The sequence below is a fragment of the Ranitomeya variabilis genome, chromosome 1 (genome assembly GCF_051348905.1).
Source record: "Ranitomeya variabilis isolate aRanVar5 chromosome 1, aRanVar5.hap1, whole genome shotgun sequence".
NCBI classification, from domain to species: Eukaryota; Metazoa; Chordata; class Amphibia; order Anura; family Dendrobatidae; genus Ranitomeya; species Ranitomeya variabilis.
The window spans coordinates 526707619-526734428 of record NC_135232.1 but is presented as its reverse complement, the minus strand read 5'-3'; the positions used below and the strand labels follow the sequence as shown (position 1 = coordinate 526734428).

At 46.6% G+C, this 26810-nt stretch overlaps 1 protein-coding gene across 2 annotated transcripts in view; it reads right to left on the bottom strand.

Annotated features, from left to right (window-relative positions):
* The window catches only part of MISP (mitotic spindle positioning), a 117644-nt gene that overhangs the window by 32568 nt on the left and 58266 nt on the right, over positions 1 to 26810 (bottom strand). The gene's annotated exons all lie outside the window — the stretch shown is intronic.

The following is a 26810-nucleotide window of genomic DNA, read 5'->3' as shown; positions in this document are numbered from 1 at the left end:
GAACCATGTGGTGGACAATTTGAGGTTGTCACAGGAGAAGGCTCAGCACTTTGCCAACCGCCGCCGCGGTGTGGGTCCCCGACTTCGTGTTGGGGATTTGGTGTGGCTGTCTTCTCGGTATGTTCCTATGAAGGTCTCCTCTCCTAAATTCAAGCCTCGCTTCATCGGTCCTTATAAGATCTTGGAAATCCTTAACCCGGTGTCTTTTCGTTTGGATCTCCCAGCATCGTTTGCCATTCATAATGTGTTCCATAGGTCTTTGTTGCGGAGGTATGTGGTACCTGTGGTTCCTTCTGTTGAGCCTCCTGCTCCGGTGCTGGTCGAGGGCGAATTGGAGTACGTGGTGGAGAAGATTTTGGATTCTTGTATCTCTAGACGGAGGCTGCAGTATTTGGTTAAGTGGAAGGGCTATGGTCAGGAGGATAATTCCTGGGTTGTCGCCTCTGATGTTCATGCGGCTGATTTGGTTCGTGCCTTCCACGCGGCTCATCCTGATCGCCCTGGGGGTCTTGATGAGGGTTCGGTGACCCCTCCTCAAGGAGGGGGTACTGTTGTAAACTCTATTTTTAGGCTCCCTCTAGTGGTCACAAGCGGTACTGTGTAGTGTTGTCTTTCTGCAGGTTGCAGCATCAGCTGGTTCGTTATCCTTGGTTGGTTTCCTATTTAGCCCACCTGGATACTCAGTTCCTTGCCTGCTATCAATGTATTCAGTGCTCTTCAGATTCCTTGTGTCTACCTTGCTCCCAGTCTCTCCAAGACAAGCTAAGTTTTTGTTTGATCATTTTTTGATTATCAGCGTTCATTATGTTTTTAGTCCAGCTCGCTAAAATGTGATTTCCTCGCTTGCTGGATGCTCTTAGGGGACTGAGTTTCTCCCCCCACACCGTTAGTTGGTGTGGCGGTTCTTGAAATCTCAGAGTGGATATTTTGTAAGGGTTTTTTACTGACCGCATAGATTCCCTTTTCTATTTTCTGCTATCTAGTATTAGTGGGCCTCATTTGCTGAATCTGCTTTCACCCCTGTGTATGTGCCTTCCTCTTACCTCACCGTTATTATTTGTTGGGGGCTTCTATATCTTTGGGGATTATTTCTCTGGAGGCAAGAGAGGTCTTTCTTTCTCTCTAGGGGTAGTTAGTTCCTCAGGCTGGCTCGAGACGTCTAGGATTTTTAGGCACGTTCACCGGCTACTTCTAGTGTGTTTGGATAGGTTCAGATTTGCGGTCAGTCCAGTTTGCCACCTCCCTAGAGCTTGTCCTATGTTTGTTACTTAGCTGGAGTAATTTGTGATCCTCAACCACTAAGGATCATAACAGGGAGCAGCACATGACAGAATAGGGCAGCACATGACAGAACTGTGGTGCAGGATGGAAGCAGCACATGACAGAACGGGGGCGCAGGATGGGTGCAGCACCTGTCAGAATGGGGGCGCAGGATGGGAGCAGCACATGAGAGAATGGGGCCGCAGGATGGTAGCCGCACATGACAGAACTGGGGCGTAGGATGAGAGCAGTACATGACAGAATGGGGGCTCAAGATGGGAGCAGCGTATGACAGCATGGGGTCACAGGATGGGAGCAGCACATGACAGAATCGGGGGGTAGGATGGGAGCAGCACATTACAGAATGGGGGCGCAGGATGTCAGCAGCACATGACAGAATCGGGGCTCAGGATGGGAGCAGCACATGACACAACGGGGGCGCAGGATGGGAGCAGCACATGACACAACGGGGGAGCAGGATGGCAGCAGCACATGACAGGATGGGAGCAGCACATGACAGGATGGGGGCACAAGATAGAAGCAGCACATGGCAGGATAAGGGCGCAGGATGGGAGCAGCATGTGACAGGATGGGGGCGCAGGATGAGAGCAGCACATGAAAGGATGGGGCGCAGGATGGGAGCAGCACATGACAGAAAGAGGGCGCAGGATGGGAGCACCACATGACAGCATGGGGGTGCAGGATGGGAGCACATGACAGAATGAGGGCTCAGGGAGAGAGTAGCACATGACAGGATGGGGGCGCATGATGGTAGCAGCACATGACAGGATTGGGGTGGAGTATGGGAGCACCACATGACAGGATTGGGGTACAAGATGGGACCACCACATGACGGGATTGGGGTACAGGATGGGAGCACGTGACTGGATGAGTGCTCAGGAAGAGAGTAGCACATCACAAGATGGAGGCACACAAAACAGGATGGGGGCTGCACATGACAGGATGGGGGCGCAAGATGGTAGCAGCACATGACAAGATTAGGGCGCAGGATGGAAGCAACACATACCAATATAAATGCTCGCCACCCGGGCGTAGAACGGGTACAATAGCTAGTATATATATTTAGTGCCTTGTGGAAGTATGTAACTTTTCAATCTTTTCCCACATATCATGCTTCAAACATAAAGATACCAAATGAAAATTTTGGTGAAGAATCAGGAAAAAGTGGAACACAATTGTGAAGTTGAAAAAAATTTATTGGTTATTTTAAATTTTTGTGGAAATTCAAAAACTGAAAAGTGGGGCGTGCGATATTATTCGGCCCCTTTAACTTAAAACTTTGTTGCGCCACCTTTTGCTGCGATTACAGCTGCAAGTCGCTTGGGGTATGTCTCTACCAGTTTTGTACATCAAGAGACTGAAATTCTTGCCCATTCTTCCTTGGCAAACAGCTCGAGCTCAGTCAGGTTTGATGGAGATCGTTTGTGAACAGCAGTTTTCAGCTCTTTCCACAGATTCTCGATTGGATTGAGGTCGGAACTTTGACTTGGCCATTCTAACGCCTGGATACGTTTATTTGTGAACCATTCCATTGTAGATTTTGCTTTATGTTTGGGATCATTGTCTTGTTGGAAGACAAAGCTCTGTCCCAGTCTCGGGTCTTTTGCAGAATCCAACAGGTTTTCTTCAAGAATGGTCCTGTATTTGGCTCCATCCATCTTCCCATCAATTTTAACCATCTTCCCTGTCCCTGCTGAAGAAAAGCAGGCCCAAACCATGATGCTGCCACCGCCATGTTTGACAGTGGGGATGGTGTGTTCAGGGTGATGAGCTGTGTTGCCTTTACACCAAACATATCGTTTGGCATTGTTACCAAAAAGTTCAATTTTGGTTTCATCTGACCAGAGCACCTTTTTTCACATGGTTGGTGTGTCTCCTAGGTGGCTTGTTACAAACTTTAAACAGCACTTTTTATGGATATCTTTGAGAAATGGCTTTCTTCTTGCCACTCTTCCATAAAGGCCAGATTTGTGCAGTGTACGACTGATTGTTGTCCTATGGACAGATTGTCCCACCTCAGCTGTAGATCTCTGCAGTTCATTCAGAGTGATCATGGCCTCTTGGCTGCATCTCTGATCAGTCTTCTCCTTGTTTGAGATGAAAGTTTAGAGGGATAGCCGGGTCTTGGTAGATTTTCAGTGGTATGATACTCCTTCCATTTCAATATGATCGCTTGCACAGTGCTCCTTGGGATGTTTAAAGTTTTGGAAATAATTTTGTATCCAAATCTGGCTTTAAACCTCTCCACAACAGTATCACTGACCTGCCTGTTGTGTTCCTTGGTCTTCATGACGCCCTCTGTGCTCCAAACAGAACCCTGAGACTATCACAGAGCAGGTGCATTTATATGGAGATTTGATTACATACAGGTGGATTATATTTATCATTATTAAGCATTTAGAACAACAGAGATCTACAATGAACTTCTGGAGTGAGTTTGCTGCACTGAAAGTAAAGGGGCCGAATAATATTGCACGCCCCACTTTTCAGTTTTTAAATTTCCACAATGGTTTGGCTTTTATCCTAAGTCATGTGACAAGGCTCGTTAAAGGGTCGACATTGACTGCTAGGATTGCTACTTCCAATAGGTGGCACTAGAGTGCTAGTCCTCTTCCTCTCTGAAAAGACAATTAGTGAATTTCCACAAAAATTTAAAATAACCAATAAATTTTGTTCAACTTCACAAATGTGTTCCACTTGTTGTTGATTCTGCACCAAAAATTTACATTTGGTATCTTTATGTTTGAAGCATGATATGTGGGAAAAGGTTGAAAAGTTCCAGGGGGCCGAATACTTTCGCAAGGCACTGTATATATACTGTTCGAAAAAATAAAGGGAACACTTAAACAGCAGAATATAACTCCAAGTAAATCAAACTTCTGTGAAATCAAACTGTCCACTTAGGAAGCAACACTGTTTGACAATCAATTTCACATGCTGTTGTGCAAATGGAATAGACAACAGATGGAAATTAGAAGCAATAACTTCTAAAGCAGAACACATGATACTGTAACCTTAAATTTGGAACACTACTAAAGGTACCGTCACATTAAGCGACGCTGCAGCGATAGCGACAACGATGCCGATCGCTGCAGCGTCGCTGTTTGATCGCTGGAGAGCTGTCATACAGACCGCTCTCCAGCGACGAACGATGCCGAGGTCCCCGGGTAACCAGGGTAAACATCGGATTGCTAAGCGCAGGGCCGCGCTTAGTAACCCGATGTTTACCCTGGTTACCAGCGTAAAAGTAAAAAAACCAAACAGTACATACTCACCCAGCGTCCCCCAGCTTCTGCTTCCTGACACTGACTGAGCTCCGGCCCTAACAGCACAGCGGCTTTCACTTTCACTTTAGGGCCGGCGCTCAGTCAGTGTCAGGAAGCAGACGCTGGGGGAGGTATGACGCTGGGTGAGTATGTACTGTTTGTTTTTTTTACTTTTACGCTGGTAACCAGGGTAAACATCGGGTTACTAAGCGCGGCCCTGCGCTTGGTAACCCGATGTTTACCCTGGTTACCAGTGTAAAACATCGCTGGTATCGTTGCTTTTGGTGTCAAACACAACGATACACGGCGATCGGACGACCAAATAAAGTTCTGGACTTTATTCAGCGACCAGCGACATCACAGCAGGATCCTGATCGCTGCTGCGTGTCAAACTAAACGATATCGCTAGCGAGGACGCTGCAACGTCACGGATCGCTAGCGATATCGTTTAGTGTGACGGTACCTTAAGACAGAGACCTGGAGAGGCATACAAGCCACAGTGTCTTGCACCCACTGTGAAATTTGGTGGAGAATCGGTGATGATCTGGTGATGCTTCAACAAGACTGGAAATGGGCAGGTTAGTCTTTGCAAAGGACGTATAAATCAAGCTGCATACAAGGTTATCCAGGAAAAACAGTTGATTCCTTCTGCTCAGGCAATGTTCCCCAACTCTGAGGACTGTTTTTTCCAGCAGGACAATGTGCCATGTCACACAGCTAGGTCAATCAAGGTGTGGATGAAGGACTGCCACATCAAATTCCTGTCCTGGCCAGCCCAATCTCCAAACCTGAACCCCATTGAAAACCTCTGAAATGTAATCAAGAGGAAGATTGATTGTCACAAGCCATCAAACAAAGAACTGCTTAAATTTTTGTACCAGGAGTGGCATAAGGTCACCCAAAAGCAGTGTGAAAGACTGGTGGAAAGCATGCCAAGACGCATGAAAGCTGTGATTACAAAACATGGATATTCAACAAAATATTGATTTCTGAACTTTCATGAGTTAAAACATTAGTATTGTTGTTTCTAAATGATTATGAACTTGTTTTAATTACATTATTTGAGGTCTGCAAGCAATGCATTTTTTGCTATTTTGACCATTTCTCATTTTCAGAAAATAAATACATCATTTATTGCTTGGATATTCAGAGACAAGTTGTCAGTAGTTTATAGAATAAAAGAGCAATTTACATTTTACTCCAAAATATACCTATAAAGAGAAAAATCAGACAAACTGAAAATTTTGCAGTGGTCTCTTAATTTTTGCCAGAGCTGTATATGAGGGGGGCCAGGATGCATATATAGGGGTGGGGGCAGGATGGATATATATGGGGGGCCATATATACTATATACTGTATATACACTGCTCAAAAAATAAAGGGAACACTTAAACAACAGAATATAACTCCAAGAAAATCAAACTTCTGTGAAATCAAACTGTCCACTTAGGAAGCAACTCTGTTTGACAATCAATTTCACATGCTGTTATGCAAATGGAATAGACAACAGATGGAAATTATTGGCAATTATCAAGGCACACTCAATAAAGGAGTGGTTCTGCAGGTGGGGACCACAGACCACATCTCAGTACCAATGCTTTCTGGCTGATATTTTGGTCACTTTTGAATGTTAATTGTGCTTTCACATTCGTGGTAGCATGAGACGGACTCTACAACCCACACAAGTGGCTCAGGTAGTGCAGCTCATCCAGGATGGCACATCAATGCGAGCTATGGCAAGAAGGTTTGCTGTATCTGTCAGCATAGTGTCCAGAAGCTGGAGGCATAATGAATAACAGTGCGGGGTGGGGGATTCAGCAACAGTGTGGCCGCACTGACAATGAACACTGCGCAGGCCCCAGGCAGGCACGCACAGCGCAGGCGCCGGATTTCAGAAGATAACAGCGCTCAGGGGGCGGGTACCATCGCCCCTGAAGAGAAGAGTGACAGCAGTTGGGAGCTTCATACAGGACGCTTCGGACCGCCTCCTGGTACAATATCTGGTATGTGTGGCCAATTTTTAAAACGCTTTTTTGAGGTAATAAATGAATCAAAAACTAAAAGAGCCACCTTGTTAGACTGCAGCATTACTGCTGCACAAGGTGGCTCTTTTAGTTTATAACGGCTGGGGGGGGGTGACAGTGGCCCTTTAATTTTTCACAACTTCTACATTACACCACATGGAGAAAAAAAGGCGATATAGTGTCACTCTGCACAGTAACAGGACCGCTGTCATGATTTCCCAATGGCAAGGAAATAAAAAATAACAAAACGGACTAGCTCTCGGGTGATGGAAACTAAAGTTGACCGTGACCTGAACCTCACACAACACTGGAAGCAGCCGGGCAGTGTTCCTACGATGCCCTAGACACCACGCGCCAGCCGGAGATCTAACTACCCCTATCAGAGGAATATACAGGCCTGTCTTACCTCCAGAGATGTACCCCAAAAGGAGATAGCAGCCCCCCACAGATATTGACGGTGAGTTCAGAGGAAATGACATACGTAGGATGAACAGCAGGTTTAGCATAGAGAGGTCCGCTTTCTAGATAGCAGAAGGACAGGAAAGTGTTACTTCACGGTCAACTTAAAACACTACTCAAAAACACCATCCAGAAATTTCTTTAAACTCCAGTGACAACTCATGCCACTTGGAGTGGCAATTTCTGTCCACAAGAGCTTCCAGCTGCAGCGAGACACATTACTGCAATCTGGACAAGAAGTTAGCATAAACTCAAAACAAAATTCAACTTAGCTGAACAGGAACTTGAGGCAGGAGAATGCAACAGAATGCTACTGATACATTGTTGGCCGGCATAGGACTAACAGCCAAGCAGCCTTAAATAGGAAACTCCCCTAATGGGTGGCAACAGGTGAGCAGAGATAGCAGAAAGCACACAAGTGGCACTACCATCAAACACCACCGGGGGAGCCCACAAACAGAATTCACAACAGTACCCCCCCCTTAAGGAGGGGGCACCGAACCCTCACCAGAACCACCAGGGCGATCTGGATGAGCACTATGAAATGCACGAACCAAATCAGGAGCATGAACATCGGATGCTGTCACCCAGGAATTATCCTCCTGACCATAGCCCTTCCACTTAACCAGATACTGAAGTTTCCGTCTGGAAACACGGGAGTCCAAGATCTTTTCCACCACATACTCCAATTCACCCTCGACCAGCACAGGAGCAGGAGGATCAGCAGAAGGAACAACCGGCACCTCATACCTCCGCAACAATGACCGATGAAAAACATTATGAATAGTAAAAGATGCTGGGAGGTCCAAACGAAAGGACACAGGATTAAGCACTTCCAGAATCTTATAAGGGCCGATAAACCGAGGCTTATACTTAGGAGAGGAGACCTTCATAGGAATAAATCGAGAAGACAGCCACACCAGGTCCCCAACACAAAGACGAGAACCAGCACGCCGATGACGATTAGTGAACTGTTGAGTCTTCTCCTGGGACAACTTCAGATTGTCCACAACCTGTCCCCAAATCTGATGCATCCTATTCACCACAGCATCCACTCCAGGACAATCCGAAGACTCCAATTGACCGGACGAAAAACGAGGGTGAAACCCCGAATTACAAAAAAAAGGAGAAACCAAAGTGGCAGAACTGGCCCGATTGTTAAGGGCAAACTCTGCCAACGGCAAAAAATCAATCCAATCATCCTGATCAGCGGACACAAAACACCTCAAGTAAGTCTCCAAAGTCTGATTAGTACGCTCAGTCTGGCCATTAGTCTGAGGATGGAATGCAGACGAAAAAGACAAATCGATGCCCATCCTGGCACAGAACGCCCGCCAAAATCTAGACACAAACTGAGTACCCCTATCAGACACTATATTCTCAGGAATACCATGCAAACGCACCACATTCTGAAAAAATAGAGGAACCAGCTCAGAGGAGGAGGGCAACTTGGGCAAGGGTACCAAATGAACCATCTTGGAAAAACGGTCACACACCACCCAGATGACAGACATCCTACGAGAAACAGGAAGGTCAGAAATAAAGTCCATAGAGATGTGCGTCCAAGGCTTCTTAGGAATAGGCAAGGGCAACAACAACCCACTAGCCCGAGAACAGCAAGGCTTGGCCCGAGCACAAACATCACAAGACTGCACAAACATACGCACATCTCGAGACAAGGAAGGCCACCAAAAGGACCTAGAAACCAAATCCCTGGTGCCAAAAATTCCAGGATGACCTGCCAACGCGGAAGAATGAACCTCCGAGATAACTCTACTGGTCCAGTCATCAGGGACAAACAGTCTACCAGGCGGACAGCGATCAGGCCTATCCACCTGAAACTCCTGCAATGAGCGTCGCAGGTCTGGGGAGACAGCTGACAATATCACCCCATCCTTCAGGATGCCAGTAGGTTCGGAATCACCAGGCGAGTCAGGCTCAAAACTCCTAGAGAGGGCATCCGCCCTCACATTTTTAGAACCAGGCAGATATGAAACCACAAAGTTAAATCGGGAGAAAAATAACGACCAGCGCGCCTGTCTAGGATTCAGACGCCTGGCTGACTCAAGATAAATCAGATTCTTGTGATCAGTCAAGACCACCACCTGGTGTCTAGCACCCTCAAGCCAATGACGCCACTCCTCAAATGCCCACTTCATGGCCAAGAGCTCCCGATTTCCAACATCATAATTTCGCTCAGCGGGTGAAAACTTTCGAGAAAAAAACGCACATGGTCTCATTACTGAGCAGTCAGGACCTTTCTGCGACAAAACTGCCCCTGCTCCGATCTCGGAAGCATCCACTTCAACCTGGAAAGGGAGTGACACATCAGGCTGGCGCAACACAGGAGCAGAAGAAAAGCGGCGCTTAAGCTCCCGAAAGGCCTCCACAGCCGCAGAGGACCAATTAGCAACATCAGCACCCTTTTTAGTCAAATCAGTCAAAGGTTTAGCAATGGCAGAAAAACCAGCTATGAATCGGCGATAGAAATTAGCAAATCCCAAGAATTTCTGAAGACTCTTCAGAGAAGTAGGTTGTATCCAGTCACAAATAGCCTGAACCTTAGCAGGGTCCATTTCCATAGATGAAGGGGAAAAAATATATCCCAAAAAGGAAATTCTCTGAACCCCAAAAATACACTTTGAGCCCTTCACAAAAAGAGAATTAGCCCGCAAAACCTGAAAAACTCTCCTGACCTGTTGAACATGAGATTCCCAGTCCTCCGAAAAAATCAGAATATCATCCAGATACACAATCATAAATTTATCCAGATATTCACGGAAAATATCGTGCATAAAGGACTGAAAAACGGAAGGGGCATTTGCGAGACCGAAAGGCATTACCAAATACTCAAAATGGCCTTCAGGCGTATTAAATGCGGTCTTCCACTCATCCCCCTGCTTAATCCGCACCAAATTATACGCACCACGAAGATCGATCTTAGTGAACCACTTAGCCCCCTTTATGTGAGCAAACAGATCAGTCAGTAAAGGCAAAGGGTACTGGTATTTAACTGTAATCTTATTCAGAAGTCGATAGTCGATACAAGGTCTCAATGAACCATCCTTTTTACCCACAAAGAAAAAACCTGCCCCTAGTGGAGACAAAGAGGGGCGAATATGACCCTTTTCCAAAGATTCTCTGATATACTCCCGCATAGCAGCATGTTCAGGTACAGACAAATTAAACAGACGACCTTTAGGAAATTTACTACCGGGAATCAACTCAATTGCGCAGTCACACTCTCTGTGAGGAGGGAGAGAATCAATTTTAGGCTCCTGGAAGACATCATGAAAATCTGACAGAAATGCTGGGATCTCAGAGGGAGTAGATGAAGAAATGGGAACCAAAGGAGCATTCCCATGAATCCCCCGACATCCCCAGCTCAACATAGACATTGATCTCCAGTCCAAGACTGGATTATGAATTTGTAACCATGGTAATCCAAGCACTAAAACATCATGTAAATTGTATAACACAAGGAAACGAAAAATCTCTTGGTGGTCTGGGGTAAGATGCATAGTCACTTGTGTCCAGTATTGTGGTTTATTGCTAGCCAAAGGTGTAGAATCAATCCGCTTTAGGGGTATAGGAACTTCCAGAGGCTCTAAATCAAAACCACAACGCTTGGCAAAGGACCAATCCATGAGACTCAGAGCGGCGCCAGAATCCACATAAGCATCCACGGTAACAGATGATAATGTACAAATCAATGTCACGGACAAAATAAATTTAGACTGCAAGGTACCCATAGAAAAAGATTTATCAACCTTTTTATCAACCTTTTTTATGCGTTTAGAGCATGCTGATATAACATGAGCCGGATCCCCACAGTAAAAGCACAACCCATTTTTACGCCTGTAATTCTGTCGTTCGCCTCTAGACAGAACACTATCACATTGCATATGCTCTGGTGCCTCTTCAGAGGTCACCGCCAAATGGTGCACAGGTTTTTGCTCAGAAGATACCGCCAAATGGTGCATAGGTTTGCGTTCCCGCAAACGCCGATCAATCTGGATAGCCAATTTCATGGCATCATTCAGACCTGTAGGCACAGGGAACCCCACCATGACATCCTTCACGGCATCAGAGAGACCCTCTCGGAAATTCGCTGCTAGAGCGCACTCATTCCATTTAGTAAGCACCGACCATTTACGAAATTTTTGGCAGTATATCTCAGCTTCGTCTTGCCCTTGGGAAAGGGCTATTAAAGCCTTCTCAGCCAAAATCTCTAAATTAGGTTCTTCATAAAGCAACCCCAAAGCCAGAATAAATGCATCCACACTTAGCAACGCAAGATCCCCTGGCGACAATGCAAATGCCCAATTTTGTGGGTCACCCCGCAGCAGAGAAATAACAATTTTAACCTGTTGTGCAGGATCACCAGCGGAGTGAGATCTCAGAGACAAAAACAATTTACAATTCTCTTTGAAATTCAAAAAACGGGATCTGTCTCCGGTAAAATATTCAGGCATAGGGATCTTAGGTTCAGACATTGGAGCACGTAAAACAAAATCTTGTAAGTTCTGAACCTTTGTAGCAAGGTTATTCAAACCTGCAACCAGACTCTGTGGATCCATGATTCAAACAGGTGTAACCAAAACCATTCAGAGATTAAGAGGAGAGGAAAAAAAAAAAAAAGGCTGAAGACTGCAGTTTAAGCAAGAAGTACAAATGAGCAAACTAAGGAGCAGTTTCAAACACAATAGAGGAAAAAACTTTTCTTATCCTTTCCTGCTTTAGTGCATGGTTTTAACACATCTGGCCGGCCAAACTGTCATGATTTCCCAATGGCAAGGAAATAAAAAATAACAAAACGGACTAGCTCTCGGGTGATGGAAACTAAAGTTGACCGTGACCTGAACCTCACACAACACTGGAAGCAGCCGGGGAGTGTTCCTACGATGCCCTAGACACCACGCGCCAGCCGGAGATCTAACTACCCCTATCAGAGGAATATACAGGCCTGTCTTACCTCCAGAGATGTACCCCAAAAGGAGATAGCAGCCCCCCACAGATATTGACGGTGAGTTCAGAGGAAATGACATACGTAGGATGAACAGCAGGTTTAGCATAGAGAGGTCCGCTTTCTAGATAGCAGAAGGACAGGAAAGTGTTACTTCACGGTCAACTTAAAACACTACTCAAAAACACCATCCAGAAATTTCATTAGACTCCAGTGACAACTCATGCCACTTGGAGTGGCAATTTCTGTCCACAAGAGCTTCCAGCTGCAGCGAGACACATTACTGCAATCTGGACAAGAAGTTAGCATAAACTCAAAACAAAATTCAACTTAGCTGAACAGGAACTTGAGGCAGGAGAATGCAACAGAATGCTACTGATACATTGTTGGCCGGCATAGGACTAACAGCCAAGCAGCCTTAAATAGGAAACTCCCCTAATGGGTGGCAACAGGTGAGCAGAGATAGCAGAAAGCACACAAGTGGCACTACCATCAAACACCACCGGGGGAGCCCACAAACAGAATTCACAACAGACCGCCCTGTTATGACCCCAATGGCAGAGGGTCTCAGAAATAATTACTAAGTCTGCAAACACAAAAAACCAGCTCATAGGGCAGTGGTAACTGAGCTGACCATATATCTAATCCTAGCACCACAAATAGCAGCAGCCGGGGAACGTGCCTACGTTGGTTCTAGACGTCTCGCGCCAGCCAGAGAACTAACTAACCCTAGAAGGGAAAAGAAAGACCTTTCTTGCCTCCAGAGAAAAGACCCCAAAAGTTGGATACAAGCCCCCAACAAATAATAACGGTGAGGCAAGAGGAAAAGACAAACGCAAGAATGAGCTAGGTATTTAGCAAAGAGAGGCCCACTAGCTAATAGCAGAATATAGTAAGATGACTTATATGGTCAGCAAAAACCCTATCAAAATATCCACGCTGGATATTCAAGAACCCCCGAACCGTCTAACGGCCCGGGGGGAGAACACCAGCCCCCTAGAGCTTCCAGCAAGGTCAGGAATCACATTTAGTACAAGCTGGACAAAAATGAGAGCAAGCAAATAACCAAAAAACAAAGAAGCAGGACTTAGCTTAATTTTGCACGAACCCGGACCAGCAGACAGGAGCAAACAGAAAGGATCTGATTACAACGATGCCAGGCACTGGACTAAGGATCCAGGAAGCTTATATAGCAACTCCCCTGGACTAACGACCCAGGTGGGTGCCAAACTGAGGAAAGACAATCCCAGAGTCATATCACTAGTAACCACAAGAGGGAGCCAAAAAGTCTAATTCACAACAGTACCCCCCCCTTAAGGAGGGGTCACCGAACCCTCACCAAGACCACCAGGACGATCAGGATGAGCAGCGTGAAAGGCACGAACTAAATCGGCCGCATGCACATCAGAGGCAACCACCCAGGAATTATCCTCCTGACCATAGCCCTTCCACTTGACCAGATACTGAAGCCTCCGTCTGGAGAGACGAGAATCCAAGATCTTCTCCACCACGTACTCCAACTCGCCCTCAACCAACACCGGAGCAGGAGGCTCAACAGAAGGAACCACAGGTACAACGTACCGCCGCAACAAAGACCTATGGAACACGTTGTGAATGGCAAACGACACCGGAAGATCCAAGGGAAAGGACACAGGATTAAGGATTTCCAATATCTTGTAAGGACCGATGAAGCGAGGCTTAAATTTAGGAGAGGAGACCTTCATCGGAACAAATCGAGAAGACAGCCATACCAAATCCCCAACACGAAGTCGGGGACCCACACCGCGGCGGCGGTTGGCAAAACGCTGAGCCTTCTCCTGTGACAACTTTAAGTTGTCCACCACATGATTCCAGATCTGCTGCAACCTATCCACCACAGAATCTACCCCAGGACAGTCAGAAGGCTCCACATGTCCCGAGGAAAAACGAGGGTGGAAACCAGAGTTGCAGAAAAATGGCGAAACCAAAGTAGCGGAACTAGCCCGATTATTAAGGGCAAACTCAGCCAACAGCAAGAAGGTCACCCAATCATCCTGATCTGCCGAAACAAAACACCTCAAATAAGCCTCCAGAGTCTGATTAGTTAGCTCCGTTTGTCCATTAGTCTGAGGATGAAAGGCAGACGAAAACGACAAATCAATGCCCATCCTAGCACAAAAGGATCGCCAGAACCTGGAAACAAACTGGGATCCTCTGTCAGACACAATATTCTCAGGAATGCCATGTAAACGAACCACATTCTGAAAGAACACAGGAACCAGATCGGAAGAGGAAGGCAGCTTAGGCAAAGGCACCAAATGGACCATTTTAGAAAAGCGATCACACACCACCCAGATGACAGACATGCCCTGAGACACCGGGAGATCTGAAATGAAATCCATGGAAATGTGTGTCCAAGGCCTCTTTGGGACAGGCAAGGGCAAGAGCAGCAAGGCTTAGCTCGAGCACAAGTCCCACAGGACTGCACAAATGACCGCACATCCCGTGACAAGGAAGGCCACCAAAAGGACCTAGCCACCAGATCTCTGGTGCCAAAAATTCCCGGATGCCCTGCCAACACCGAGGAATGAACCTCGGAAATGACTCTGCTGGTCCACTTATCAGGAACAAACAGTCTGTCAGGTGGACAAGAGTCAGGTCTACCAGCCTGAAATCTCTGCAACACACGTCGCAAATCAGGAGAAATGGCCGACAAGATAACTCCCTCTTTAAGAATACCAACTGGTTCTGCGACTCCAGGAGAGTCAGGCACAAAAGTCCTTGAAAGAGCATCAGCCTTCACATTCTTTGAACCTGGTAAATACGAGACCACAAAGTCAAAACGGGAGAAAAACAATGACCAGCGGGCCTGTCTAGGATTCAGGCGTTTAGCAGACTCGAGATACATCAAATTTTTGTGATCAGTCAAGACCACCACACGATGCTTAGCACCCTCGAGCCAATGACGCCACTCCTCAAATGCCCACTTCATGGCCAGCAACTCCCGATTGCCAACATCATAATTCCGCTCAGCAGGCGAAAACTTCCTAGAGAAGAAAGCACATGGTCTCATTACCGAGCAACCAGGGCCTCTCTGTGACAAAACGGCCCCTGCCCCAATCTCAGAAGCATCCACTTCGACCTGAAAGAGAAGTGAGACATCAGGCTGGCACAAAACAGGCACAGAAGTAAACCGGCGCTTCAACTCTTGGAACGCCTCCACGGCTGCAGGAGCCCAGTTAGCAACATCAGAACCTTTCTTGGTCATATCCGTCAAAGGTTTAACAACGCTAGAAAAATTAGCGATAAAACGACGGTAGAAGTTAGCAAAACCCAAGAACTTCTGAAGACTCTTAACTGACGTGGGTTGAGTCCAATCATGAATAGCTCGGACCTTGACTGGGTCCATCTCCACAGCAGAAGGGGAAAAAATAAACCCCAAAAAGGGAACCTTCTGTACTCCAAAGAGACACTTTGAGCCCTTAACAAACAAAGCATTCTCACGCAAAACCTGAAACACCATCCTGACCTGCTCCACATGTGAGTCCCAATCTTCAGAGAAAACCAGAATATCATCCAGATAAACAATCATAAATTTATCCAGATACTTCCGGAAAATATCATGCATAAAGGACTGAAACACTGAGGGAGCATTAGAGAGCCCAAAAGGCATCACCAAGTACTCAAAATGACCTTCGGGCGTATTAAATGCTGTCTTCCATTCATCTCCTTGCTTAATGCGCACAAGGTTGTACGCACCACGAAGATCTATCTTGGTGAACCACTTGGCACCTTTAATCCGGGCAAACAAGTCCGACAACAGAGGCAAAGGATACTGAAATTTAACAGTGATTTTATTCAGAAGCCGATAGTCAATACAAGGTCTCAAAGATCCATCCTTCTTGGCCACAAAAAAGAATCCCGCACCAAGAGGGGAAGAGGATGGACGGATATGCCCCTTCTCCAGAGACTCCTTGATATACGAACGCATTGCGGCATGCTCAGGTACAGACAGATTAAATAGTCTTCCCTTAGGAAATTTACTACCTGGAATCAAATTTATGGCGCAGTCACAGTCCCTATGAGGAGGCAGAGCACTGGACCTGGACTCGCTGAATACATCCTGATAATCAGACAAATACTCAGGAACTTCCGAAGGAGTAGAGGAAGCAATAGACACCGGCGGGGAATCAGCATGAATTCCCTGACAGCCCCAACTTGACACAGACATTGCCTTCCAATCCAAGACTGGATTGTGGGTCTGTAACCATGGCAGACCCAAAATGACCAAATCATGCATTTTATGCAGAACAAGAAAACGAATCACCTCCCGATGTTCAGGAGTCATGCACATGGTTACCTGCGTCCAAAACTGCGGTTTATTTTCCGCCAATGGCGTAGCATCAATACCTCTAAGAGGAATAGGATTTACCAACGGTTCAAGAACAAAACCACAGCGCTTGGCAAATGACAGATCCATAAGACTCAGGGCAGCACCTGAATCCACAAACGCCATAACAGGGTAAGAAGACAATGAGCAAATTAAAGTCACAGACAAAATAAATTTAGGTTGCAAATTACCAATGGCGACAGGACTAACAACCCTTGTTAGGCGTTTAGAGCATGCTGATATAACATGTGTAGAATCACCACAGTAAAAACACAACCCATTCTGACGTCTATGATTTTTCCGCTCATTTCTAGTCTGAATTCTATCACATTGCATTAAATCAGGTGTTTGTTCAGACAACACCACCAGAGGATTAGCGGTTTTGCGCTCCCGCAAACGCCGGTCAATTTGAATAGCCAGCGCCATGGAATCATTCAGACTTGTAGGAATGGGGAAACCCACCATCACATTCTTAATGGCTTCAGAAAGGCCATTTCTGAAATTTGCGGCCAGAGCACACTCATTCCACTGAGTAAGCACGGACCATTTCCGAAATTTTTGGCAATACACTTCAGCTTCATCCTGGCCCTGAGAAATAGCCAGCAAGGCTTTTTCTGCCTGAACTTCAAGATTGGGTTCCTCGTAAAGCAATCCGAGCGCCAGAAAAAACGCATCAATATTTGCCAATGCCGGATCTCCTGGCGCTAGCGAGAAAGCCCAATCCTGAGGGTCGCCCCGTAAAAAAGAGATAACAATTTTAACTTGCTGAGCTGAATCTCCAGATGAACGGGGTCTCAGAGATAGAAACAATTTACAATTATTCCTGAAATTCCTAAACTTAAATCGGTCTCCAGAAAACAGTTCAGGAATAGGTATTTTAGGTTCAGACATTGGACTACTGGTAACAAAATCTTGTATGCCCTGCACACGAGCAGCAAGCTGGTCTACACTTGTAATCAAGGTCTGGACATTCATGTCTGCAGCAAGCACAAGCCACTCAGAGGTAAAGGGGAGGAAGAGAGGAGATAAAAAAAAAAAAAAACTCAGAATTTCCTTTCTTATAATCCCACTTCAGCAATGCATTAAACATTCAATGTTGGCCTGGAATACTGTTATGACCCCAATGGCAGAGGGTCTCAGAAATAATTACTAAGTCTGCAAACACAAAAAAACAGCTCATAGGGCAGTGGTAACTGAGCTGACCATATATCTAATCCTAGCACCACAAATAGCAGCAGCCGGGGAACGTGCCTACGTTGGTTCTAGACGTCTCGCGCCAGCCGGAGAACTAACTAACCCTAGAAGGGAAAAGAAAGACCTTTCTTGCCTCCAGAGAAAAGACCCCAAAAGTTGGATACAAGCCCCCAACAAATAATAACGGTGAGGCAAGAGGAAAAGACAAACGCAAGAATGAGCTAGGTATTTAGCAAAGAGAGGCCCACTAGCTAATAGCAGAATATAGTAAGATGACTTATATGGTCAGCAAAAACCCTATCAAAATATCCACGCTGGATATTCAAGAACCCCCGAACCGTCTAACGGCCCGGGGGGAGAACACCAGCCCCCTAGAGCTTCCAGCAAGGTCAGGAATCACATTTAGTACAAGCTGGACAAAAATGAGAGCAAGCAAATAACCAAAAAACAAAGAAGCAGGACTTAGCTTAATTTTGCACGAACCCGGACCAGCAGACAGGAGCAAACAGAAAGGATCTGATTACAACGATGCCAGGCACTGGACTAAGGATCCAGGAAGCTTATATAGCAACTCCCCTGGACTAACGACCCAGGTGGGTGCCAAACTGAGGAAAGACAATCCCAGAGTCATATCACTAGTAACCACAAGAGGGAGCCAAAAAGTCTAATTCACAACAGTACCCCCCCCTTAAGGAGGGGTCACCGAACCCTCACCAAGACCACCAGGACGATCAGGATGAGCAGCGTGAAAGGCACGAACTAAATCGGCCGCATGCACATCAGAGGCAACCACCCAGGAATTATCCTCCTGACCATAGCCCTTCCACTTGACCAGATACTGAAGCCTCCGTCTGGAGAGACGAGAATCCAAGATCTTCTCCACCACGTACTCCAACTCGCCCTCAACCAACACCGGAGCAGGAGGCTCAACAGAAGGAACCACAGGTACAACGTACCGCCGCAACAAAGACCTATGGAACACGTTGTGAATGGCAAACGACACCGGAAGATCCAAGGGAAAGGACACAGGATTAAGGATTTCCAATATCTTGTAAGGACCGATGAAGCGAGGCTTAAATTTAGGAGAGGAGACCTTCATCGGAACAAATCGAGAAGACAGCCATACCAAATCCCCAACACGAAGTCGGGGACCCACACCGCGGCGGCGGTTGGCAAAACGCTGAGCCTTCTCCTGTGACAACTTTAAGTTGTCCACCACATGATTCCAGATCTGCTGCAACCTATCCACCACAGAATCTACCCCAGGACAGTCAGAAGGCTCCACATGTCCCGAGGAAAAACGAGGGTGGAAACCAGAGTTGCAGAAAAATGGCGAAACCAAAGTAGCGGAACTAGCCCGATTATTAAGGGCAAACTCAGCCAACAGCAAGAAGGTCACCCAATCATCCTGATCTGCCGAAACAAAACACCTCAAATAAGCCTCCAGAGTCTGATTAGTTCGCTCCGTTTGTCCATTAGTCTGAGGATGAAAGGCAGACGAAAACGACAAATCAATGCCCATCCTAGCACAAAAGGATCGCCAGAACCTGGAAACAAACTGGGATCCTCTGTCAGACACAATATTCTCAGGAATGCCATGTAAACGAACCACATTCTGAAAGAACACAGGAACCAGATCGGAAGAGGAAGGCAGCTTAGGCAAAGGCACCAAATGGACCATTTTAGAAAAGCGATCACACACCACCCAGATGACAGACATGCCCTGAGACACCGGGAGATCTGAAATGAAATCCATGGAAATGTGTGTCCAAGGCCTCTTCGGGACAGGCAAGGGCAAGAGCAACCCGCTGGCACGAGAACAGCAAGGCTTAGCTCGAGCACAAGTCCCACAGGACTGCACAAATGACCGCACATCCCGTGACAAGGAAGGCCACCAAAAGGACCTAGCCACCAGATCTCTGTTGCCAAAAATTCCCGGATGCCCTGCCAACACCGAGGAATGAACCTCGGAAATGACTCTGCTGGTCCACTTATCAGGAACAAACAGTCTGTCAGGTGGACAAGAGTCAGGTCTACCAGCCTGAAATCTCTGCAACACACGTCGCAAATCAGGAGAAATGGCCGACAAGATAACTCCCTCTTTAAGAATACCAACTGGTTCTGCGACTCCAGGAGAGTCAGGCACAAAACTCCTTGAAAGAGCATCAGCCTTCACATTCTTTGAACCTGGTAAATACGAGACCACAAAGTCAAAACGGGAGAAAAACAATGACCAGCGGGCCTGTCTAGGATTCAGGCGTTTAGCAGACTCGAGATACATCAAATTTTTGTGATCAGTCAAGACCACCACACGATGCTTAGCACCCTCGAGCCAATGACGCCACTCCTCAAATGCCCACTTCATGGCCAGCAACTCCCGATTGCCAACATCATAATTCCGCTCAGCAGGCGAAAACTTCCTAGAGAAGAAAGCACATGGTCTCATTACCGAGCAACCAGGGCCTCTCTGTGACAAAACGGCCCCTGCCCCAATCTCAGAAGCATCCACTTCGACCTGAAAGAGAAGTGAGACATCAGGCTGGCACAAAACAGGCACAGAAGTAAACCGGCGCTTCAACTCTTGGAACGCCTCCACGGCTGCAGGAGCCCAGTTAGCAACATCAGAACCTTTCTTGGTCATATCCGTCAAAGGTTTAACAACGCTAGAAAAATTAGCGATAAAACGACGGTAGAAGTTAGCAAAACCCAAGAACTTCTGAAGACTCTTAACTGACGTGGGTTGAGTCCAATCATGAATAGCTCGGACCTTGACTGGGTCCATCTCCACAGCAGAAGGGGAAAAAATAAACCCCAAAAAGGGAACCTTCTGTACTCCAAAGAGACACTTTGAGCCCTTAACAAACAAAGCATTCTCACGCAAAACCTGAAACACCATCCTGACCTGCTCCACATGTGAGTCCCAATCTTCAGAGAAAACCAGAATATCATCCAGATAAACAATCATAAATTTATCCAGATACTTCCGGAAAATATCATGCATAAAGGACTGAAACACTGAGGGAGCATTAGAGAGCCCAAAAGGCATCACCAAGTACTCAAAATGACCTTCGGGCGTATTAAATGCTGTCTTCCATTCATCTCCTTGCTTAATGCGCACAAGGTTGTACGCACCACGAAGATCTATCTTGGTGAACCACTTGGCACCTTTAATCCGGGCAAACAAGTCCGACAACAGAGGCAAAGGATACTGAAATTTAACAGTGATTTTATTCAGAAGCCGATAGTCAATACAAGGTCTCAAAGATCCATCCTTCTTGGCCACAAAAAAGAATCCCGCACCAAGAGGGGAAGAGGATGGACGGATATGCCCCTTCTCCAGAGACTCCTTGATATACGAACGCATTGCGGCATGCTCAGGTACAGACAGATTAAATAGTCTTCCCTTAGGAAATTTACTACCTGGAATCAAATTTATGGCGCAGTCACAGTCCCTATGAGGAGGCAGAGCACTGGACCTGGACTCGCTGAATACATCCTGATAATCAGACAAATACTCAGGAACTTCCGAAGGAGTAGAGGAAGCAATAGACACCGGCGGGGAATCAGCATGAATTCCCTGACAGCCCCAACTTGACACAGACATTGCCTTCCAATCCAAGACTGGATTGTGGGTCTGTAACCATGGCAGACCCAAAATGACCAAATCATGCATTTTATGCAGAACAAGAAAACGAATCACCTCCCGATGTTCAGGAGTCATGCACATGGTTACCTGCGTCCAAAACTGCGGTTTATTTTCCGCCAATGGCGTAGCATCAATACCTCTAAGAGGAATAGGATTTACCAACGGTTCAAGAACAAAACCACAGCGCTTGGCAAATGACAGATCCATAAGACTCAGGGCAGCACCTGAATCCACAAACGCCATAACAGGGTAAGAAGACAATGAGCAAATTAAAGTCACAGACAAAATAAATTTAGGTTGCAAATTACCAATGGCGACAGGACTAACAACCCTTGTTAGGCGTTTAGAGCATGCTGATATAACATGTGTAGAATCACCACAGTAAAAACACAACCCATTCTGACGTCTATGATTTTTCCGCTCATTTCTAGTCTGAATTCTATCACATTGCATTAAATCAGGTGTTTGTTCAGACAACACCACCAGAGGATTAGCGGTTTTGCGCTCCCGCAAACGCCGGTCAATTTGAATAGCCAGCGCCATGGAATCATTCAGACTTGTAGGAATGGGGAAACCCACCATCACATTCTTAATGGCTTCAGAAAGGCCATTTCTGAAATTTGCGGCCAGAGCACACTCATTCCACTGAGTAAGCACGGACCATTTCCAAAATTTTTGGCAATACACTTCAGCTTCATCCTGGCCCTGAGAAATAGCCAGCAAGGCTTTTTCTGCCTGAACTTCAAGATTGGGTTCCTCGTAAAGCAATCCGAGCGCCAGAAAAAACGCATCAATATTTGCCAATGCCGGATCTCCTGGCGCTAGCGAGAAAGCCCAATCCTGAGGGTCGCCCCGTAAAAAAGAGATAACAATTTTAACTTGCTGAGCTGAATCTCCAGATGAACGGGGTCTCAGAGATAGAAACAATTTACAATTATTCCTGAAATTCCTAAACTTAAATCGGTCTCCAGAAAACAGTTCAGGAATAGGTATTTTAGGTTCAGACATTGGACTACTGGTAACAAAATCTTGTATGCCCTGCACACGAGCAGCAAGCTGGTCTACACTTGTAATCAAGGTCTGGACATTCATGTCTGCAGCAAGCACAAGCCACTCAGAGGTAAAGGGGAGGAAGAGAGGAGATAAAAAAAACAAAAACTCAGAATTTCCTTTCTTATAATCCCACTTCAGCAATGCATTAAACATTCAATGTTGGCCTGGCATACTGTTATGACCCCAATGGCAGAGGGTCTCAGAAATAATTACTAAGTCTGCAAACACAAAAAAACAGCTCATAGGGCAGTGGTAACTGAGCTGACCATATATCTAATCCTAGCACCACAAATAGCAGCAGCCGGGGAACGTGCCTACGTTGGTTCTAGACGTCTCGCGCCAGCCGGAGAACTAACTAACCCTAGAAGGGAAAAGAAAGACCTTTCTTGCCTCCAGAGAAAAGACCCCAAAAGTTGGATACAAGCCCCCAACAAATAATAACGGTGAGGCAAGAGGAAAAGACAAACGCAAGAATGAGCTAGGTATTTAGCAAAGAGAGGCCCACTAGCTAATAGCAGAATATAGTAAGATGACTTATATGGTCAGCAAAAACCCTATCAAAATATCCACGCTGGATATTCAAGAACCCCCGAACCGTCTAACGGCCCGGGGGGAGAACACCAGCCCCCTAGAGCTTCCAGCAAGGTCAGGAATCACATTTAGTACAAGCTGGACAAAAATGAGAGCAAGCAAATAACCAAAAAACAAAGAAGCAGGACTTAGCTTAATTTTGCACGAACCCGGACCAGCAGACAGGAGCAAACAGAAAGGATCTGATTACAACGATGCCAGGCACTGGACTAAGGATCCAGGAAGCTTATATAGCAACTCCCCTGGACTAACGACCCAGGTGGGTGCCAAACTGAGGAAAGACAATCCTAGAGTCATATCACTAGTAACCACAAGAGGGAGCCAAAAAGTCTAATTCACAACACCGCCCCCCCATTTAAAACAATGTCCTCAAAAAATAAAATAAATACATCACTGCAGTAATAATATCCCTTAATTAGCCCCTATGTCCAGCATTGCCTTCAGACAGTGTGTTCAACAATCTGCCCCAGTATGTCCAGCATATTGCCCCAGAGTGTCCAGCATTGCCCCCAGACAGTGTGTCCAGCAATCTGCCCCAGTGTGTCCAGGATATTGCCCCAGTGTCCAGCATATTGCCCCAGAGTGTCCAGCATATTGCCCCAGAGTGTCCAGCATATTGCCCCCAGACAGTGTGTCCAGCATATTACCCCCAGTGTGTCCAGCATATTACCCCCAGTGTGTCCAGCATATTACCCCCAGTGTGTCCAGCATATTACCCCCAGTGTGTCCAGCATATTACCCCCAGTATCTCCAGCATTGCCCCAGTGTCTCCAGCACTGCCCCAGTGTCTCCAGCATTGCCCCAGTGTCTCCAGCATTGCCCTCGTGTCTCCAGCAATCTGCCCCAGTGTCTCCAGCATTGCCCCAGTGTGTCCAGCAATCTGCCCCAGTGTCTCCAGCATTGCCCCAGTGTGTCCAGCAATCTGCCCCAGTGTGTCCAGCATATTGCCCCGCGCCCCCCGGATTGCCGTTCGCAAAAAAAACCCCAAAAATAAGAGTTCTCCTCACCTGACCTGGGTGCTCCAGCGGCGAGCTCCCTCCAGCAGAGCACACTCGCCGGCAACTGACAATGACGTCAGACGCCGGCGATGTGTGAGCTGCGCCTGAGGCTGACTTCAGCTGCCAGCCTCCAATTTGCTGGCGGCTGTTGTTAACTATTGATGTGCGGGCGCGCGCCCGCACGTCAATAGGAAACCGCCGCAGCGTCGGTATGGGCCCGGTGAGCAGATGAGATGGGGCCCGATGCGGGCCCCCTCTCTCTGCCCACCGGGCCCATAAATGATACGCCAGTCAGGGCACGGGCAGTAATGCCCTGATGGCGGCGGGCAATCTGTGCGGTAGCCCAGGGCCCCCCCACACCACTGGGCCCTGGGCTACAGCCCAGATTGACCCTCTTATAATCCGCCCCTGCTTCTATCTATCCCATATCTATCTATCTATCTATAGATATATAGAAGGAATGAGATAGATAGATAGATATATAGATAGATCTGCATATAGATAGATGTATAGATATATGAATAGATAGATCTATGTATCTATCTATAGATATATGTATGGACAGATATATCTATAGATAGATGTAGATAGATATATGGATAGTTAGGCTACTTTCACACATACGTTTTTTCCATCAGGCATGATCCGGCGAATTTTTGAAAAAACAGATCCGTTGCAAACAGTAAAAAACTGATGCAACTGATCCGTTTTTTTTTTTTAGAGAGAGAGAGAGAGAGAGAACAGAAAATGTGCATGATTTCAATGGAAAAAATGCATGAAAAACCGGATTCAGAGGCCATATTCATCATTTCACATCTCAGTTTCATAGGTTTTTGGCAAGATCTGTCGCTGTGCGTTTTCTCCGTCCGCCGGAAACAGCTTTTTTTGACGAACCCAGCAAAAAACGCATGAAACGTGTGGCCATCAGGTGCAATCCGGTGCTAATGCAACTCTATGAGAAAAAAAACAGATCCGGCGAAAAAAAAACGGATCCGTCTTTTTAAAAACTCGCCGGATTATGCTTGACAGCAAAAACCTGATGTGTGAAAGTAGCCAGATAGAAATATGGATAGATATAGACAGATATATGGATAGATATATCTATGTATCTATAGATACAGTATATCTATCTATAAATATATCGATAGATATATCCATAGATATATAATAGCAAGGCCGATGTTGATTAATTAACGTTTAATTAAAAAAAAAACGGAAAAAAAATGGCGTAGGCTCCCACGCAATTTTCTGCGTCAGAGGGGAATAGCCGATGGCCGGGGCCAATATTTGTAGCCTGGGAAGGGGGTAATACCCATGGCCCCTTCCCAGGCTATGAATATCAGCCTGCAGCTGTCTGCATAGCCTTTACTGGCTAGTAAAATAGGGGGACCCCCCAATAAAATGACATGAGGTCCCCCTATATTTTATAGCCAGAAGGCTACGCAGACAGCTGCGGGCTGATATTCATAGCCTAGAGAGGGGCCATGCTCTATAGGCCTCCAGTGACACACTGACAGGAGACAATGGCTCCTGCAGTGCATCACTGAAGAGGTTACCTGAGTTCAGGGTCTCGCTTTATGGCAAAGCTGCATGGGAATTTTCCCACACAGCAGTGCCACAAGTGAGAATAGGGACTATTTTTCACAGTGGCGGATGAATACATTGCGGAAGGATACATGCCATCATTGTATCGGCAGAGCCCCTGGAGAGCGGTCACATCAGCTGATGTGGCTGCTCTCCACAGATCATCGTGCGACTCTCCTATTAATTGGATATCTGCGGATCAGGGAGTATATTGTTTGTTTATAATTTTAATATTTTTTACAGGTGAGCAAGGGCTTCGGGGATCAAGGTGATGGTGAGTATGTACTCTATGTTGTATATACTGTATGTGTATATACTGTATGTCTGCATGTACAGTACAGACCAAAAGTTTGGACACACAATGTTAGGGCTAGCGGAACGCACCAAATTATAAGAGAGATGGTATAAGGTGCGTTCGCAGCCCGGGGTCCACTGTGCAGAGATGGAACCTGCTGCTGAGTAATGACAGACTATATGGTGGTACAATGTGGACACACACACGGGTTAACTTCACCCTGTGTGAAGGAAGCAAACCCTGTTGCGTCACAGGGCCGCGGTACCGCACCAAGAGCGCAAGCAAGGAGTCTCAGGACCCTATCCCAAGGCACTGGATTAGAGTACTTACAGACCACTTGCGCTCGACACCGCAACTGGGGTGTCAAAGTAACAGAAACTTAAAGCACAAGAGTGCGTGCTGTGCCGCTTTGGCGGACGCCACTAACCACCCAGACTTGGGATAGGAAAGCGCTCTATAAGCGCACGGTGCCGCACTAGCGGCTACAGCAGTAGACTCTGTATCGTGTGTCTTTATGTTGACAGCTAGTCGGGCTCTAGACAGCAAGCATCCACCTTTCGCGAGCAGTCATACACAAGGGAGGGGATATTAAAGAACGACTTGCACTCATCAACACACACACGTATACAAATGTACACTAGCGCATGGCCGTGCGGTCATGCGAAGCTTATATAGCTACAGCACGTACAGGACCTTCCAAAAAGGACCAACGGAAAGCTGCCACAGAAGTTCAGCACCTTCAGGACCTTCCTGGAGGACCAATGGGATCAGCTGCAGTATCTGAGCATGTGACCTTCGATCTCCAATGGGAGATCTTGCCCTGGGCATGCTCAGAAGGGAAAAAGCAGGACTTAGTCCCAAAAGCGTCTGCTCGCCGCTGCCCAGCATTGGCTTTAATGGCAGAAGCTGGAAAAGCAGCAGTAACTCTATGCACAGAGTGAGACTGAGCAAGACACCTGGACCGATGTCTCTACTGAGCAGACTCCACTGCGGCTGGAGAAGAATGGGAAACCGCAGCGGAGATGGCTCGAGATTCCCCCTGTGCAGAGGCAGGAACTCGACACCTAACACACCTCATTTAAAG